The sequence below is a fragment of the Elephas maximus genome, chromosome 25 (genome assembly GCF_024166365.1).
Source record: "Elephas maximus indicus isolate mEleMax1 chromosome 25, mEleMax1 primary haplotype, whole genome shotgun sequence".
In the NCBI taxonomy this organism is placed as follows: domain Eukaryota; kingdom Metazoa; phylum Chordata; class Mammalia; order Proboscidea; family Elephantidae; genus Elephas; species Elephas maximus.
In genome coordinates, this window is record NC_064843.1 from 53,164,566 (window position 1) to 53,182,482 (window position 17,917).

General features: G+C 38.2%; 1 protein-coding gene across 14 annotated transcripts in view; it reads right to left on the reverse strand.

The window, feature by feature from the left end:
• TASP1 (taspase 1) overlaps positions 1–17,917 on the reverse strand; it is a 353,923-nt gene that overhangs the window by 297,676 nt on the left and 38,330 nt on the right. For 2 of the 14 annotated variants that reach the window (XM_049868966.1, XM_049868968.1), the window contains exon 3: positions 17,457–17,599. The exons of 10 other annotated variants lie outside the window; for them this stretch is intronic. The gene's annotated coding sequence lies outside the window, so the exon portion shown is untranslated. Of the gene's footprint in view, positions 1–11,132; positions 11,401–17,456; positions 17,600–17,917 lie in introns of all 14 variants that reach the window. 2 more of the 14 variants (XM_049868967.1, XM_049868970.1) reach the window with 2 other exon arrangements.

Consider the following 17,917-nt stretch of genomic DNA (forward strand, 5'->3'; position numbering starts at 1 on the left):
TGAACACTAATGACTTGAAGACCAGATGAGATGTGGGATCATATCAAAGGCATCATACCTGAAGAAAGCAAAAGGTCATTAAAAACACAAGAAAGAAAGAAAAGACCAAAATGGATGGCAGAAGGGATTCTGAAACTTGCTCTTGGATGTAGAGTAGCTATAGCAAATGGAAGAAATGATGAAGTAAAAGAGTTCAAAAGAAGATTTCAAAGGGCAGCTTGAGAAGATTAAGTGAAGTATTATAATGAAACATGCAAAGAACTAGAGTTACAAAACCAAAAGGAAAGAACTTGTCTGGCATTTCTTAAACTGAAAGAACTGGAAAATAAATCCAAGCCTTGAGTTACAATATTGGGCAAAAAAGTGAATGATGCAGGATCATCAAAAGAAGATGGGAAGAATACATAGAATCTCTGTACCAAAAAGAATTGGTTGACGTTCAACCATTTCAGGAGGTAGCATATGATCAAGAAATGGTAGTACTGAAGGAAGAAGTCCAAGTTGTACTGAAGGCAATGGAAAAAAACAAGGCTCCAGAAGTTGATGGAACACCAATCAAGATGTTTCAACAAATGTTGCAATGCTAGAAGTGCCCACTTGTTTATGCCAAGAAATTTGGGAAACACCTACCTGGCCAACTGACTGGAAGAGATCTCTATACATTCCCATTCCAAAGAAAGGTGATCCAACAGAATATGGAAATTATCGAACAATATCATTAATATCACATGCAAGTAAAATTCTGCTGAAGATCATTCAAAAACACTTACAGCAGTACATCATCAGGGAACTGCTAGAAATGCAAGCCAGATTCTGAAGAGTAGACGTAACGAGGGATATCACTGCTGATGTCAGCTGAATCGTAACTGACAATAGAGAATACCTGAAGGATGCTTACCTGTGTTTTATTGACCATGTTAAGGCATTCAACTGTGTAGATCCTAACAAATTGTGCATAACATTGCAAAGAATGGGAATCCCAGAACACTTTATTGTGTTCATAAGGAACCTGAACATAGGCCAAAAGGTGGTCATTTGCACAGAACAAGGGGATACTGCATGGTTTAAAATTAGGAAAGGTGTGGGACAGGGTTGCATCCTTTCACCATACTTATTCAATCTAATGCCGAGCAAATAATCCAAGAAAATGGACTATATGAAGATGAACACGGCATCAGGACTGGAGGAAGAGTCATTAACAACCTGCAATATGAAGGTGACAACAACGTTGCTTGCTGAAAGTGAAGAAGACTTGAAGCACCTAATGATGAAAATCAAAGACTACAGCCATCAGTATGGATTACACCTCAACATAAAGAAAACAAAAATCCTCACAACTGGACCAATAAGCAATAACATCATCAAAAATGGAGAAAATACTGAAGTTGTTAAGGATTTCATTTTACTTGGATCCATAATCAATACTCATGGAAATGGCAGTCAAGAAATCATAGTGCATTGGGCAAATCTACCATAAAAGACCTCTTTAAAGTGTTAAAAAGCAGTCACTTTGAGTACTATGTTGCACCTGACCCAAGCCATGGTATTCTGAATCAGCACATATGCATGCGAAAGCTGGACAATGAATAAGGAAGACCAAACGATACAAACAATACGTTTGAATTTCCGGGTTGGCAAAGAATATTGACTATACCGTGAACTGCCAAAAGAATGAGTACATCTGTCTTGGAGAAAGTACAGCCAGCGCCTTAGAAGCAAAGATGGTGAGACTTCATTTCACTTACTTTGGACATGTTATTAGGAGGGACCAGTCCCTGAAGAAGGATATCATGCTTGATAATGCAGAGGGTAAGCGAAAAAGAGGAAGACTCTCAACAAACTGGATTGACACAGTGGCTGCAACAACGGGCTCAAAGATAGCAACGATTTTGAGGATGGAGTAGGACCAGGAAGCACTATGATTTGGAACCCACTCGATGGCACCTAACAACAACATGGTAGTAAATGTTGTGATTTACTCATTCAACAAATATTTATCAGGCACCTGTATATCAGCCAAACTTTTTCTAAAAAAAGGCAGACGGTAAATAGTTCAAACTTGATGGGCCACACGGATAATGTTATAACAAAACTCTGCTACTGTAATGTGAAAGTGGCCAAAAAATATATATATATATACACAAATGAGTGGACATGACAGAACTTCATTTATGAACACTGAAATTTGAATTGCATATAATTATCAGCTGTCATGAACTATTATGCTTTTTATTTTTTTCAACTATTTAAGAATGTAAAAAAAAATTCTTAGCTTGCGGGCTGTTCAAAAACAGCTAGCAGGCCGAATTTAGCCTGCAGGCTATAGTTTTGTCAACCCTTGGGGATACAGCAGTGATCCAGACAGAAAAATAACCTTGCCCACATGGTGCTTCAATTCTAGCTAGGGGATATTCACTAAGAACTTAAATAAACTAGATGGCATATTACAATACAATACAAAAAGTATAAAGTTTAGAAAAAAAATCACTAAGAATATTCTTTGTACAAATGAGGAAACTTTATATATGCATTGGATATCAAATGATTTTACAGAATCATTCTTTTTTTAGAATGATGATATGATTTTATAGGAGGATGTTGTTTTTATAACATGCATAATAATGTTCAAAAACCCAGTGCCGTATATATATATAGAGAGAGAGAGAGAGAGCATAGTAATGTTACTGGGTATATAATAGAAAACAAATAGATGTTGTTTTTATAACATGCATAATAATGTACTTACGTATATAACAGAAAACAAGTATGTTATTGAATCTGAACAGATGATATGTGGGTGTTCAATGTTCAATTCTTTCCATTTTTTTATGTGTTTAAAGTTTTTTGTAATAAAAAAATTTGAGGAAAAAGTCTAAGCAAGAAATAGCAGAGGCTAAGAGCGGGGTAGTACCATGAAGGTGGTGAGAAGAAGTGAGATTTTAGATATATTTTAAAAGATAGAGCCAACAAGGCTCTCTGATGGATTGGAAGGGCAGTCTGATTAAAAAGAGAGAGAGAGAGAGAGAGGAGTCAAGCATAACTCACAGGCTTTTGTCTGAGCAATAAGAGTAGAGTTGATACTAACCGAGATGGGAAAAGTTAAGAGAAGCCAAGTTTGACAAGAAATATCAGAAGTTTAGTTTCGCACATGGTAAATTCAAGGTGTCTATTTTTTTTTTTTTTTATTAGTCAGCCTAGCGGGTATCTCTACTTGACAGTTGGGCATATAAATCTGAATTTCAGAAGATATCTGGAATGGAGATACAGTTACAGTCATCAGCATATAGGTGCTATTTAAAGCCATGAAACGGGATGACATCACCAAGGGAGTAAACAAAGTATACCCTGTTCAAGGGAAGATCTGCCTGCCACCATCTGAACCAAGTAATCGAGTAATCAGGGACAACCTGAAACTACGTGCCTCCTATGAAAGAGTCTTGCAAAGTGTTTAACTTGAATTTAGTCCAGCCTCCGAACCTGATGTTTGATTTACAGGATCTAAAGGGAATTTAAAAAAAAAAAAAAAAAAAAATTTTTTTTTTTTTTTAAAGGGAATAGAGGAACAACTTAAATGTTCCCCAACAAAACAGAGTTGAGGGAGATTCTATACGACAAATTACCAAGCTTTTTAAAACATCAATGTCACCAAAAAGAAGATGGAGGGAGTAAAGTAAAAGACATTAGAGACAAAACTCAAAGGCAATGTGTGAAACTTTAACTGGATCCAGGTTTTAAAAAAATAAGATTTACATGGGGTAAAGAATTTAACTGTACCCAAAGAATCTGGTCTCTGTGGTTAGTTCCTGAGAAATAACCTCTATAACCTGGAATTTCCCCAGTGACTGACGTGACTCTGGTAAGGCCTCCATACCATGCCTGAGGGTTTATGCTAATGAGCTATCTCTTGAGCAGGGGCTGTCCAGGCCAGAGAGACATGACATCATGTAAATACCAACCCAACAATGGGTCACATAATGTATCAATGTCAATAACCATATCAATGTCGATATCCTGGTTGCAATGATGTGCTAGCATTTTGAAAATATATCTGTGGTGGAGTAGAGGACTCAGGGGATCTCTCTGTATTACTTCTTACAACTGCGTGTCAATTCACAATCATGTCAAAATAAGATGATTTAAGGAATTAGAGTTTCCAGATCCTCATCCAGAAAGAATGATCAAGACCCTACAAGGTGAAGATAGTGCTTTTTTTTTTCTAAAGGCTACCTCAATTGATTCTAATCCAGCGGGGCCATGGCCCTCCCTTTGTGAAAATGCAACCTAAATGAATTTCATTCGCTGCATAACTTCACTTTCTCCTCGAACTCCATCTTGAGGAGGCTAATTAAAGGCATCAATTTTCTTTTTTTATCAGCAACGGCATGGAGGAGGTGGGGAGGAAGACAACTACAACCACAAGTGAGCCATGAGACACTGCAAAAGGTAACCACTCAGCAGGCTAGGACTCAACTTTAATTGGAGAAAAATTGGATGGGGTGGAAAAAAATTAATAAAATGGGAGCCAGTGGTAAAAGGATACAGGAAGCTTTCTCAGCAATCATCACAGATGCAACCATGAATCTTATGTGCGCATCAACGATTTTGCTTAGTATGTTTTCTATTAAGACATGGTGAATCAAGGTAAGATAAACGACACTGGAAGCTAAACATCCTTTAGGAGCTTAGCAAGAAGAAGTTTGGAAATCAGTGCAGTATGTTTGTACTTACGGTCATTAATAGCATGTTCTTCACCACGAACACTGAAGAGAGTATTTTACTCCCGGTACGAGAAGTTAATAAAGAACAATTTGGTTTAAGCTTGGCTGGGTCACAGACTGCTTGGATCTGCTTTAGCTCCAGTTCAAAAGTCTCTGGGGTGATACTTTGGTTCTGATTCAAATTGCTTCAATAGGAAAAATTTTTTTAAGTCTTTGGTTTGACTTGGGTTTTTTTTTTTTTTTTCCCAAAATAAGTTAATACCTAAGTTCAATTCTGATTTAAAAAAAATAAATCAAAGCTCATTCTAGCTTTGCTTTTATTTTTTGGTAGAAATCCCCATTTCCACCATACTATCAATTAAACCATCCATTCATTATCTCTGCCCTTTCCAAAAACACAAAAGTTGGCATCTCTGTCCAAACCTTATCTTCAAGTATACCTTAAACTGAAATATAGTCTTAGTTACATAGCCTCCTACACTCAAAAAGGACAGGTGTCCTCAGCCAGAGCAAACTGAAAACCTGAGAGATGCAGGCTCTATGCAGATCCCATTTATTTCAAGAGAAGCTGGAAATCCAGAATTTTACATATGTGTCCTGATTTCTAGATGTTGGCAACAACTTCTAGTCTTTAAAAACTAATCTCAGAAATAACCAATACACATCTATGAACTGTCTCTTTTGCAACACTAGCCAAATTCACTTCATAAAGGGTAAGACGGTTTCACTCTTCTCCAGATATAAAATCTGAGCTTTGGTAAGTTTTCAGTTTTCCAACAATACAGATTTCAGGCAAAGTAGCTCTTTGACACAAATGCCAATGCTAACTACGAATCATGATTTCATTATCATGCTTACTTGAATATTCAAAATATTGAATAACCACTCGATATTTAAAGAAACAAGATAATAAATACAGAAATAAGCCACTTAAAATAAGACTACAATAAATGTGTTGTAGTCTAAATACTGTATGTCAATTCACCTTTACTATGGAGAGCCAGGTAGTGGCCAGAAATGCCACGTATCTTCTGATTATGACAAATAGAATTTCTAAAATTTTGCTTCTCCAAAATGAGTCAGATGAATTTTCTATCCAGAATCCAAAGGAAGCAGAATAATGAAACACTACCTTGAACACCATCAGCATGGACAACTTCACCTACAACCTACCCAATGGTGAATTGCCTTTATCAAAAAAAGAGAAAGGACGGTGTTCTTTGGAATGAGCAGTTTGTAGCCAAAAAAACCACAAAGCTTACATAGGGGTGCGTGGGAGGAAGGGACATCAACAGTGAAGGTAACAGCAAAAAATGGCAGAGGAAATCAGATAAATGATTAAAGGCTAACAAGAATTTATGCGTAAATTAGATAATCAGCTCCGACACAGGTAAAAGTTAGCTTTTACGCTCTCCGTATGGTATGAACCCAGTGAGTTCAAGATCAAGGGAATAGGCACATAAAATGAAGCAAGATTAAATTTTAAAGAAATTATGGTATTCAATGATAAGATTTACAAGAAGAAAAACAATTGGGTAAACAAAGAAATAATAACAAGGTAACCAAGTCAAATCTGCTCAAGTACCCTGCCTGTAAGTATCACAAATAGCTAACCCAGGCTTTGCCTTCCGTCTTCTCCCCAACTTGCTCGTTTGACATTTCTTTGCACCTCTTTTAGGATATAAGGGATAGCTTGAAGGGTGCGTATCTATCAAATATGCACCCTTTACCCAGTTCTGGCAAAAATTTTTTATTACATTAGAAAATTTTATTTAACTGTGTTTGCCTTGTTTTCCATGACTTTAAATAATTGGAGAATATGGGCAACAACAGAGATCTGCAACATGAAAATGACAAAAGGATTATGGGTTCTTCCTAATGTTGTTACAGCATTGACCCAAAAAACAGAACTTTTACAACCGGAGTTAATTAGTGGTCATAAAACAAAAGCACGGCATCTGTTACAGGAATAAAGAAAACAAGGTCAGACCATATCTACCACAGCCTCCACCAGACTGAGTCCAGTACAAATAGATGGTGCCCGGCTACCACCACTGACTGCTCTGACAGGTACAATAGAGGGTCCCAGGCAGAGCCGGAAGAAAATGTAGAACAAAGTTCTAACTCACAAAAAAAGACCAGACTTACTCATCTGACAGAGATTGGAGAAACCCCAAGAGTATGGCCACCAGATGCCCTTTTAGCTCAGTAATGAAGTCACTCCTGAGGTTCACCCTTCAGCCAAAGATTAGACAGGCCCATAAAACAAAATAAGACTAAAAGGGCACACTAGCCCAGGGACAAGGACTACAAGATAGGAGAGGATAGGAAAGCTGGTAAAAAGAGAACACAAGTTCAAGAAGGGAGAGTATTGACATGTCATGGGGCTGTTAACCAATGTCATAAAACAATATGTGTACTAACTGTTTAATGAGAAACTAGTTTGTTCTGTAAACCTTCATCTAAAGTAAAAAAAAAAAAAAAAGAAAGAAAGAAAACAAGGCCAGAAAGCAGCTGACAGGTCATCCAATTTAGTATCCAGTTTGCAAGTACCTGTTAATGACACCTTAAAAGACCTGCGTGTGATATAAGAACAGTGTATCCAGCAATACAGGAGGCATGCAGCTCCCACATACCAAAGGGTGATTTACCGTTGTAATATTCTTAAGCTAATGCTTACGTATAGAAACCAGCAGATATTCACAAATTCATTTTCAGGCCAATGAAAATAATAACCAGAAAAGCTGTCTTCATCCATGTGTTGAAATTAAAAGCATATGAGATTACTTTTCCAGTGGCGCTGCCCTGTTCTTACAGTTATTCCTGAAAACACAGTCATGAAAGAAGGACTATCTTTACCCAAATACTGGCCGATTATAAACAAGTAAGACATGTTTACTGAGATATACACTGTTAATTATGCTTGGGTTTTTAAGCAATTGAAATGACATTAATAAAGAGGGGAAAGTTCAAGAGTGAATGAACTTCGACTTATAAGTTTCAGCAGAGCTGGCCAGAAAACCATTTTTACTCAGCCCACATGGAGTATCTTTCATTCATTAATACAGAGCCACAGGGCATACTTAGACATCAGAGGCTCAGTTATCTAAAGTGGACTCCTAGGGAAACAAACTTTCCATTTTCATCCTGTAACCGCTTCTTGAGGTCAGAAAGCAGTCTTTCTTTTTCTGGCATCCCCTCTTTTCTCTCAACCTTAGGACATATTCAGAGACGCACTGGCTCCTTTACAGACATGCTAAAAGTTCTCGCTGTGCTTGATCAAGGTTGGAATGGCTGAGGAAATTACTCAACTTAGACAGCCCAGAATTATACCTAGCCAAACAGTCACCACGCGCTGCTTTTAACATGTGTTAAGGTGGTATTTCCGCTATCTCGGATCTAAGTGGACCAGTCACCACGCGCTGCTTTTAACATGTGTTAAGGTGGTATTTCCGCTACCTTGGATCTAAGTGGAGAGGATATTTGTCTGCATCACACTCTGTGAACCCCTGAGTCAAATACAGTATATACTGAATACCCGGTTTTAGTAAGTGACAGTTCATTTTTTAACTGTACAATTACACAAAAGACAAACACTTTATGTAAAAAGAAAAGAAAGAAAAACAAACTCGTACTAGGAACTAATAAGCTTTTTTATAGATCTTCAAGTACCCAAGCTCTTCTGGAGAAGTTAGAGAAACTGAACAAATGTTGATATTTGCTCATTACAGCCTTTGTGAGCAGGCACAGAATATTCTGTCAAAAAATGGAATCATATTTTTCTGTATTAATACATTTTACTAAAAAGCACTGCACGTTTGCGCTCATGACCTTTCTATTATTAATGTGCCTAATTTACAGATCAATATACAGGCAGCCCCTGGGTTACGAATATCCAACTTACTTATAACCCATAGTTCCAAACCAACCCCCGTGAGGCCTATTATATTAAAATATTGAACTACATACAATGGTTCATAATAACAAATGGGCACTACTTTGAGACGTGAATCAAGACATCATTACTGTATTATTTTGTTAAATTTTTTTTAGTGTATCTGAAAGTGTTTCCTTAATGTTTTTATGCACAGAAAGGTACACTGTATACTAAGACAAACATTTGACTAACTGACGTCAGATACAAACCATACTTAACTGTTCCGACTTAACGTACAAATTCGATTTACAGACAGATTTAGGAACAGAACTTGTTCGTAATCCAGGGACCGCCTGTATAACACAATTAACCAGAAAAATAACATCACAACAGTTTATTTTCATGGTTTTTCGTTTTGTTTTGTTTGTTTTAAAGCCACAGAACTGCAGAACAAAGAGTTACTTGTCAAACGTAACACAAATTCTAAAATATTGGCATCAATAGACTTGCACATCTGAAATAGTTTTACAGTTTGTTTTATTTGGATTCTTACAACATCCAGGAAGAGTTTAGCATACACTGCACCTAAAATTGTCCTCTCCACATGAGCTACAATAGAAGACAAATGTAGCCATTTCTCTAGTACTGCCAAATTTGGCATCCACTCATACTTCCCCCTTCAACCTACATAATTTTCCCTTTTAACCATGTTAACAATAAGATGGACCTATCACTCAAAAAGAACCTAACAAACCATAGAAATACGGTAACTTAAACCACCCTTCTATCAAATGTGAGGAAATGGTTAGAACTGGGGGAGAGAGAGGAGTATTACCAATTTTTAAGTTCTCTATTAACTATGCTTCTTTTTATTAAAAAGACTTCGAACCCACTAGAAAATGTTAACATCTGTATAAATTCCAGGAGAGAAAGACATAAATAAGTTAGCAACCCTGAATTTTCTGGCAACTCTAATATCTTATAGTATTGATGCCCTGCATTACAGTACCTGCATGTCATGAGCCAGCCAGGAAATGTGCGCACCATGCAGGAGGCTGGACCCTGAGTAAGAATTACTGCCCATGAAAACTCCCTGGCAGGGGGAATGTCCAATGAAATTTTGTCAATCAGGATGTCTAGATTCAACTTTAAATTGTTTGCTATGCTGCAGTAAGATGTAATCCTTCGTTGTTCTAAGCCTTAGGCAAAGTCTGCTACACATACAAAAATTAAACAGATGGACGGATGGACAAACCAAATACACCAAACCCACTGCCATCGAGTCGATTCCGACTCATAGCAACCCTATAGGACAGAGGAGAACTACCCTACAGGGTTTCCAAGGAGCTCCTGGTGGATTGGAACTGCCAATCTTTTGATTAGCAGCCGTAGCTCTTAACCACTGCGCCACCAGGGTTTCTGGAGGTACAGATAATGAAAAAAAGTTTGAAAACACCATTTTGCTCTGCTTTGAAGCAGGATTTAGGATATGATCTTGATGGGGATTCTTAAAAATCATATAATTTAAAGTTTCCTCCTCATTTCCTTTGCACACACTGAATAAGGCTTTCTTGGGTTCAAGAAACAAATGAAAACTTAAAATCAAAAAGCAGTCTTTCAAATCAACCATCGTGATATCACCCTGTGATTCTGCTGAACACACACAAAAAAATCTTCTTGGTCTAGCTCATTTGTTATCAAAGGCAAAAAGAAAGTAGATGTTAAATTATAAAATTGATGTCCCAAGTGATATAGTTCCAAACACACAAACAAAAGTTGATTCAAAAACCACAATACTATATAAATCCAAGGGCCAATAAATCTAATTAAATTCCTTTTGTCTCATGTTCCCTATTTGTATAGGACTAGAGTACATTTTATACTCAAGAGTTCGAAAGTCTGAAATGCTCCCAAATAACGAAAATACAGGACTACCACCTGTGTAGACTCTACCACACTGCGACACACAGCTTCAAGTAGCTCGAAAGTGAATTCCACAATGCAGTGTATTCTTGGAGAGTAACAACTCCCAGGGTAAAATAAGGGCTCACACATAAAAGCACACACTCCTCAGGAACTGCTAAGGCAGGTCTCTGACCATATCTCCTGCCGGATTCAGCCAAAACGAATACATCTGATGAGGTCCACACAGCTCTTCAAGAAATGGCTGGAAAAGGCTGAAATATCGCATACTCCCATCAGTACAAAGTAAAGCATCCCAAACTCTGTACTTAAGTATCTGGACTTGGTCAAAAGCTAATATAGGGTTTAATGCACTGTAAATTGGAATGCAATAACTTATTCAGTTTTTATTATTATTATTATTAGCATTCAAAAAATAAAGGAGAAAAATCACTGCTTCTCCATTAAGCACGCTCTCTGTGCTACAGAGCACATTCAATTTCTAAGGTCTTTGAAAAAGAACAGATGTACCTAGTGTGCAAACACAAACAGTAAGTTACAAGCTGCCCCTTAAGTACTTAAGGCAAGAATCAGCGTCAGTACTCAAAAAGTGTTTTAAAAAGAGCGTAACTTACTTTGACTGTCCCAGGCTAACTGGGCTCTGTCTCGTGCTTCTGTGTCTCTCACATGTCCACCCACAGCCTCTCTTCTAATTAAATCAAAGCTCTAGCAGCAGAACAAGCAAACAAGTTGCCTCCCATCTGCATACAGCTCTTCAGGACACATTTCCCTTGGTCAGAAGGTGGAAATTCTTGGGAGAGGTGATTTTCTCTGCCTCTTCACAAGAAGAACATGGATACTTGGCGGGATGCAACTCCATGAAGTGTAACTGTGTGTGTACACCTCAAAAAATAAAACAAACAAAAAAAAAAATGCAGAGAAACATAAAGACTCCATAAACAGCTGGAATACACAGAAATACTGAAGCACCACTGGAAATACTGCTAAACAGACAAGCAAAATAGGATCTCTGACTAAAATAATCAATGATAAGTTAAAAACAAAAAAGGAAAAAAAGGACCTAAAGTCAAATTTCATGCAATGAAAAGTATTTTAAGTAGTACAAAGGAAAAACGGTAATCTTCCTTCATATACATAAAAACAGGCGTCCCCTCCCCTCCCCCCATTACAGAGAACAAAAGATCTCATCAATGGAAAAGAAAAAGAAGACTTTCAAGCAAGGTAGGCCTACTATTAGACTTACCAGCCACATTATGGTTAACGGGCACTTGTGTATTGCGAGTTAAAGGCATCAAGCCCTCTTTCCAATGTGTCTGTCACCATGGGGGGAAAGGAGGAGGGGAAAAAGGAGTAAGGGGCCACTGATACACTCAGCCACCCTCTGTTTATGAAAAGATGTTTCTGCAAAACAAGAATGTGCAAAAGAGCAGAGATGCTCATTTATTTAAATAAAATGTTTAACCACCTAAACAAACAGAGAAGTTTAAGAAAATTCCCATTTTGCAATGAAAATGACTGAAGGGTGTGGTTAAGCATCTCCTCACAGAGAAATTCCACAGGCAAACTTGCTTTAAGTTTGCTGACGGAAAGGGGAATCTGTCCAATAAAACATAACCAAACTCAGTGCTGTGGAGTCGATTCTGACTCATAGCAACCCTATAGGACAGAGTAGAACTGCCCCCTAGGGTTTCCAAAAAAAAAATGGTTTCCAAGGCTGTGTAAATCTTTATGGATGCAGACTGCCACATCTTTCTCCCACGGAGCAGCTGATGGGTTCGAACCACCAACCCTCAGTTAGCAGCCAAGTGCTTTAACCATTATGCCACCAGGACTCCTGGGAATATATCAGTTCTTCCCAACATTCCCTTACATCCTAGACATGCCCATCTGCTCGCAGAAAGCCACAACTCCATGACCACTGAGAATTTAAGGACTGGCAGGCCTTAGGTGTTCTGTATCCCCAAAGGCACACAGATAATTCCAGCCAGAAGTAAAGTCCCTGAGAAGGGGGTGTGGCCTCACGAAGCAGCTGCACAGAGGCCTGGGCTGGGGTCCACAAACAACTGACTACCTCCTGGAGATCCCTACTTTACAGAAACGCACAAAGCAGTGGCTCTGAGTATAAGAGCACACAGAGACACAGGTAAATGCATTTTGTATAATAATATGTCTACTTTGTTCCTCTTACACCCCATAATATCAGCCAGCTGGATAAGATATTTCTTAAAGGACTTTCCTAGAGTTTATAAGCAAGCATTATAATGGATTATATAGAGAACCAAAGACAGCGGGCTGTTTTTATCAGACAGATACAAAACGTGTGCCCAACACAACCTGCTCTTTAAACACGAAGGCATTTGAATACTAAATCAGTTTCACCATGAATCACCATCTCCCCTAATCAGAGGAGTCTTAAAGGATGAATCTCGTCAATCAAAGAACGAACAACAAGGTCCACTTAGAACAATATAACTTCAGCAAAATATTTTTAACGAAGGAGCCTGTGTAATCCGCCTTTCAGAAAATAAGATTTAAAAACTATCCCTACTACTGCTCTTAATGCATGGTACTCTACCTACCAAAATAAACAGTTTTCAAAACGGACTAAAATGGCTAGACCGAGATCTTTAAGATCTCAGCCAGATGCATCAGTTTTCTCACACAAGACTACAAACAACATCTCAGAGTTTGTCATTCATACTTCACCTATAATAATATCAATGTACAAAAAAACTTTAGTATTTTATGAGTAGTTAGTTCATTTTCATTCAGAACCCATGAAATGCTTTCTATGTTAGGAGCATTTAAGAAAATAGTGACATCATGATTCACCTAGATCTATATTCAATTTTCTCAAAGAAGAAATAAATATACATCGGAAGCTAAATCATGTTAAACGTGCAAAGCCAAGGTCTAGTACTTAAAATTCACTTTCACTACCTGAACCCACACTACTTCCAAAGCAGCTAAGAAAGCAACTGTCTTTTTTCCAAATGCACACCCCATATATGAAGAGCAAACCATTTCACAATATTTACGCTCTGCACTGAGTGAAATCAGAGTTGTGCTACCCAAGGAATGGAAGTCACTTTCCCATCAGTTACAAAGGTAACTTCAAAAAAAAGTATCAAAAGCTAAATGAAACAAGAAGGTCAATTTAAAAATAAATCATTAAGATATGATCTATAAACTGGTATTTTCCATTTCCTTCCCCACATTTTGAAGATACAATGCACGTCGGAGTCATATCTTTCTCATTTCCACACTGTAGGACACTTCTCATACTGTAGTGGCCACTTCCCTCTCAAAATCCTGAAGGGAGAAGAGCTCCTTAGCTTAATAGGCAGGAATTATGCCCCTCCCTTATTTAAATGAAGGAAACACTCCCTCTGGTGACCAGAAGTGACAGCCCCAGGAAGTGACACCACTTATCTGTCTGTAGTGGTGAACAAGAAAAACGAAACCACTACTTGGTCATCTGTTTCCATGAAAAGCTCAAAACTGATGTGCCTAGGTGGCCTGCATAAATCCCTTTGTTGTAGTTCCCAGTTCTGAAAACATCCCTGCCTTTCATCACCTTGTCTCTTCATCCTGCATCACATCATGTAGGCGTTAATATACTTTCCACTATCTGGATAAGTGCAAATTATCATGTTTTTCTTAAACACAAAGATAGATGCCCCTTTTAGCCAATACGAACTATTAAGTCATTTTAGTCATCTCGATCCACTGTTACTCAGGGTTCGATAAATTCAAACTGATTTTAACATCTGCCTCAACAATAATATAACTGGCAAGTTTAAAAGCTACACTTTTTTAATTAAAAAATACATCCAAAAGACAAAAAGAAAAGGTATGATGACTGTCCATATCTATTCAAGTAAATTAGTAGACAAGACTTAGCTCTAGTGAACAGTGATTAAAACTAAAAAGTGGCTACTCTCAAATTAAACATAAAACAGTATAAATCAGGCTCTCCTGGCTTTTTCTTAGCACTTTTCAGCATAGTGAAGACTCAAATTTGTTACTTATATTTTTTTAAGTACAGAATCTGGTTTTAAGCCTTTCAACAGACCCAAACTATTACTATACTTCTTCAAGTGACCTCTTCTTCATTTGAAAACCTTACCCTGTATAAAGATGATGAATCGCAATTACACAAGATGACAGAAACTGCAGGGTCAGTGTAAGCATGACTCCCACCGTAATTCTTAAGGTTCAGGAAAACTCTTCCAGTCAGTGTAACCTTAGCCTACAGATTACTGAATATGTATTTCAATCAAAGATTCCATAGACAAAGGCATTTTTAAAGATAATTAATTGAAATTATTTCCGAAATTTAATAGTTAAAGCAGGGGGTGGGGGAGTGAAATACGCTAATCTCACTCAGGCCAGAATCCTCTGTTCCCATTATCTAGATGACATACTGAAATCAAAAATAATAGGACAAGTTAAAAAAAAAATCATATCCACAAGGTCATCATTCAAAACTATAAAGCTCATTTACTCATGAGTAACTCATTACTCCAAACTGTATGTTTTTAAATACGAATCAGTAAACTCTTCAAAAGTAAGATTTGTCACTGACGAAAAATGCAATGAAATATGTAACATACTGTAAGTATGACTCGAGAAAATTACAGATGAAGAGAAAAGCTTAGTTTTACCCGATTTTGTATTCATAGGTGCCACTATAGTATATCTCTTGGCTACTCATTAACCTTCTTTTTTTAGACCCACACGGACTCTACGCACCGGTAATCTCAGGACATCGCCTACTGTACAAATGAGAATAATTTTCAATTAACAACTGGGTTAAGTTGGAAGAAGCCTTCCTTGTGTACGTGTTTTAAGTAAAGGTATGATTTGGTGGTATACATATCAATCTTCTTTCTGGCACTACTTTTCTTCTTTTCCTCTCAACATATAACTAGCCTTTTGTTGACATTAAAAAACTTGTCATTAATAGTTACCATAAACATTTACTTCATACAAATCATTTCCAAAGTACCTCATAATCGCAGTAATTTCTAACACTACGGACACTTACTGTGTGCCACACAATTTTGTAGGTGATTAACATATACTGACCCAGTTCATCTCACAACACCCCCATGAAGTACAAAGTAGTATATCCCCATATTGTAAATGGGGAAACTGAAGCAACGAGAGGCTGTCACACACCCAGGGACACAAGGCTAATGCCTGGTAGAGGTGTAATGAGATATATCAGCCAGGATAGGGGGGGCCCACACATCCCCAAGTCAGATGTCTCAGGGACCAAGCTACAATAGAACTGACGCCCACCACAGGTGTTCACCTTCCTTGACAACATTAGGACCGAGCTCGTGGCATTAACAAAAGAGATTAAAATCTACAAAACATGATCAAAAGTACAGCTCCACAATTAGGCACTCCAATATATAAACACAATAGCTAGGACTTGTGGTAATCTCCTGGGCAATTTTCACAGGGAAAGGTGATGACAGGGTGGGTGCCCTGATATGAGCACCTAAACACAAAGACCACAATCCAGTCAGCTTGGCAAGGTCTACTCTAGCTCTTACATTCTCTCCCAAACTCATCACTGTTTTATCTTCATGCCTCATCTAATTTGATTCCCAAGTAGTCTTCTCAATCAGAAAGCTATTTCTTCGCTATAATCCTCTAAACTGCCTGACATGAATCTAGCTTCTTTAAATTTGGGGAGCAAAAGTCGGTCTTAAGTCCTCAATAGCCCTTGGACAAATTCATCATCAAGGTTCTAGATTAAGAGAACTGAGAGACCCTCACTGTGCAGTGCAAAGGATTACACCAAATTTGAGAGCCTCCCCACTCAATTCTTCAATGTCTGCAGTTAAATGGGGACCAACATAACATCTCACTGTACACGGTACACTTCATAGCACATAGCTTCAGGATATCTGTTTGTTAGGTTTTTGAGGAAGCTTGCAGTACAGACATTTATAAACAGTTGTGCTCAAACGGAATCTGTACATGAACAGAATAAGAGGATACTACATGGTTTAAAATCAGGAAAGGGTGTGCTTCAGGGCTGTATCCTTTCACCATACTTATTCAATCTGTATGCTGAGCAAATAATTCAAGAAGCGGGACTATATGAAGAAGTATGTGGCATCACAACTGAAGAATACTCATTAAGAACCTGTGATATGCAGATAACACAACTTCACTTGCTGAAAGTGAAGAGGACTTGAAGCACTTACTGATGAAAACCAAGACTACAGCCTTCAGCATGGATTACACCTTAACATAAAGAAAACTAAAATCCTTATAACTGGACCAATAAACAAAACCATGATAAATGGAGACAATATTGAACTGATCAAGGATTTCATTTTACTTGGATCCACAATCAACACTCATGGAAACAGCAGTCAAGAAATCAAACAACGTATTACATTGGGAAAATATCCTGCAAAAGGCCCTCTCTAAAGTGTTAAAAAGCAAAAATGTCACCTCAACGACTAAGGTATGCCTGACCCAAGCTATGGTATCTTCAATTGCCTCATTTCCACGTGAAAGCTAGACAATAAATAAGGAAGACTGAAGAAGAATTAATGCATTTGAATTACGATGTTGGCAAAGAATACCAAATATACCATTGTGATGGTTAAGGCTGTGTGTCAACTTGCTGGGCCATGATTCTCAGTGGTTTGGGTCATATGATGCAGTTTGGCAGCTATGTAATGATGTAATCACTTCCATAATAAGATCCAATATAATGTAGTCACCTCCATGAAAAGAATTGTTATGAGAAACCAGTCACTTGACAGGGAGTTTACTTAGGGGTGTGGCCTGCATCCAATATAGGTGAACCTTCCAGAAAGTCTCGCTGGCTTTTGCTCGCTCTAGATCCTGCAGCTGGCTCCTGTTCATGCGAACCCTGGTTCGTGGGACTTGAGCTAGCAGCTTACCTGCTGATCTCAGGATTGGTCGGCCTCCGCAGCCTGTGAGCCAGAGGTCTGGTGTCTGACTCAGAGTCATAAAGTTGGACGTTCACAGCAGCACTCCATCGTTAAATGGAAGTGGTATATACGAGATCAGGCCCGAGCAGGATCTGAAGGCACAAGCAAGTTGCCTGAGGAAGTGACCCAAATGTCCATGGTCTCCATTCCTGTTACATTATCTGTCCTCTCCCAGTCTGCATATACAGCCTGTTGGGGAGTTCCTTATGATCTGGTGACTGAGGAAGAGAAAACTCATGCCTGGTTTACAGATGGTTCTGTGCAATACACAGGCACCACTGGAAAGTAGACAGTGGCAGCACTACAGCCCCTTTCTGGGACCTCCCTGAAGGACAGTGGTGAAGGGAAATCCTCCCGATGGGCAGAACTTCAAGCAGCGCAAATGGGTGTTCAATTTGCTTGGAAAAAGA